This window comes from Pteropus vampyrus, unplaced genomic scaffold (assembly GCF_000151845.1).
Source record: "Pteropus vampyrus isolate Shadow unplaced genomic scaffold, Pvam_2.0 Scaffold75, whole genome shotgun sequence".
In the NCBI taxonomy this organism is placed as follows: Eukaryota; Metazoa; Chordata; class Mammalia; order Chiroptera; family Pteropodidae; genus Pteropus; species Pteropus vampyrus.
In genome coordinates, this window is record NW_011888856.1 from 5,424,958 (window position 1) to 5,427,743 (window position 2,786).

At 38.2% G+C, this 2,786-nt stretch overlaps 1 pseudogene; it reads right to left on the bottom strand.

Annotated features, from left to right (window-relative positions):
- The window catches only part of LOC105293696, a 9,033-nt pseudogene that overhangs the window by 1,932 nt on the left and 4,315 nt on the right, over positions 1 to 2,786 (bottom strand).

Consider the following 2,786-nt stretch of genomic DNA (forward strand, 5'->3'; position numbering starts at 1 on the left):
GAAAGATCAATCAACCTACTTGTGGAGATAAAATCAATCGATGGAGAAGCAGAAACAGTGCTAAATACACCAAGCAGAAAGCCCCAGTTCACACGCACCGCACAATTCTTTGTGAAAAGAAGAAAATACGATTAGTTGAAAACCATCCAATTACCAGAAACCTAGCTTGTCCTCTTGTTTTCTATCATGAAATACACGTCTATAAACCTATCTTTTTATTTTATTATTATTATTACTTTTTAAATTCAGGCAGGCACTGAGTAAAAGAAGCTCAGATGTAATTGAAGACTAGAAATACCATGGTGGTTTTTTTAAGTCCCATAACATAAAACAGGCAGACCAATTTAAACTAGGTTTAGAAAATAAAAAGTTGCTGTCGGCCTAGTTTAATCCCAGCAAATTTGATATCAGAACAATAAATCCCTAAAAATGCAGGCTTCCAATGGAACCTTGTTAAATATTTAATCACAGGCACTAGGCCCATAACCATAAGCTACGCTCCTTATTCTTATCTATTTCCATCCTTTTGATGGAAGAGATCAAATGATGAGGAATAATCACTCGTGTGAGCATATGCGTGCTTACCTACTGGTAATATTGCGGCATATAGATCTAGTTGTGTAAGGATGAAATTATAATAATGATGACTTCTGCAACAGAAAGAGAAGACAATCTCTCCCCTCTACATTGGTGAGATGTGTGATATTAGGATAAAGGTGCAGACCTTTTGGGTTGTTTTAGATTCATATTTAAAAAATACAAAAGCTGTCTTGAGCTATCAGAAGGTGTCAATTTAATGCCCAAGCATATATTGCGCCGAAACAGGATTAGCACACACATTAATAAGTTAATTTTTGCTCATCTGACAGAGCTTAGCTTACATGCAATTTCTTTAAGAAAGCTTCTTGGACCTCCAAGAAGAAGTCTGTTCTTCTGACCTATGTTCTGCAGAGACTTGTATTTTTCTTACCCAGCCTGAATCTCAACAATGAAAGCTGTCCAATTAGATTCTAGTCTCCATGAGGGCAGGGACCATGCCTAACCAATTAAATCCTACATCCCACTGGCAAACGTTGCCTTCATATATTAATAAACAGAGGATCTAGGACTGTATTTCCAAATATGAACTTAAATAGCTGAAAAGCCAGACTAAGAATAAAATAAAAAGAGACCTTTCAACACTCACATATCTATGGACAGGAAGAGGCTGAAAAATAAACTACCCAGCTGCAAACACAGGCCATTTCTGTGGAACAGGAAAGCTGAGTTGGCACAATTAAGAGTACAGTGGACAGCCTAATGGTGGCCGTAGATCAGGGAGTAGGACTGGATTCTAATCAAAAAACTGGTGAGAGGAGCACTGTCAAATTTTAGGATTACTGAAGATGTGTGTCTGCTATGTTCTTCCCATTTTCCCTCTTTGTAAACTGAAATGTCAGTTATGCTGTCTTATGCCTGACAATTACTGTATGCTGGGTGATTTTAGGGCAGATAACTGGTCTCTTCAGGCCATAAGTCCTCAGATCTAGAAGTATCATACCAAGGAACCCAACCAGGAACTCCATCCACACCTAGACTCGATTTAGATAATGCGATTCTGAATCTTAAGCTTGATTCTCTAATGGGTTGCGATTTTGAGAGAGGTCTTTGGCAGGGCGAGTGTATTCTGAAGAGTGGAGGACTATAAATAATTCATGGCCAAAATCAGTCTATAGAAATTTTAAAACCTGGCCGCAAATTCTTTAGTACTCTTCTTCCCATGGAGAGGTGGGAGTAAGTGCCTCATCCCCTTGAGCTTGTGACTACTTAAACAATAGAATATGATAAAAATTAGGCTATGTCACTGCGGAGGCTAAATCATAAAAGGCCATTCAGTGTCTGCCTTGCCTGCTGTGACATTCACTAAGGTACCATTTAAGATGTCTAACTACTCTGAAGCTGTCATGCTATATGGAAACCCAGCTATATGAAGAAGCCAAGTGGAGACATGCCTGTCAATCATGTCAGTGGGGCCTGTCTTCACATCATCCCAGCTCAATAATAAATGAAGATCAGTGATTCACAAAGTTAGTGCATGGACCTCTAAGGGCAAGTGAGCTTCTTTCAAGGAGTCTGCGAGGTCGAAGTATGTTTAAAACTATTTAATAGTGCTAACACGTTATTTGCCTTTTGCACTGTGTTGATATTTGAAGTTCTGCAAAAACCGCTGATGCCTTAGCACGAACCAAGGCAGAGCCTCCACCTTATCCTAACACTCTTTAAATTCTTCGCTACCATGCACTTGCAGTAAAAGAAAAAATAAGGTCATTGTCACTTAAGAATATCCTTGGCGATGCAGGAAAAAATATTAATTTTGTTAAACCAAGATCCTTTAGTACTCATCTTTTTAATATGCTATGTGACAAGAGGTGCATAAATAGGCATAAAGGACATCGCTGCGTACAAAGTCTGCTGCTTGTCTCAAGAAAAAGCACTTGTGCGATTGCGTAGTGGGCTGAACGAGGCGCTTCTTTCACTAAATACCAATTTTTACAGGAAAGAATGACTGAAAAACTATGGTTAATCCTCATTAGACACTTGCAAATTATTTTCTCCAAAAAGAAAGAACTACTTCAAAGAAAAACATGACTATTGATCGTCGACGAAGAATTTTTAGTTTATATCTGCCACTATTAGCTTAATAGCTCCCCAAGATTTTTCTGATGAGATGGGTGATGATTTTAATTAATGTCATTCTTTAATTTTTATGATGAAATATACCAACATTTGCAAGATCTGCCTAGCTC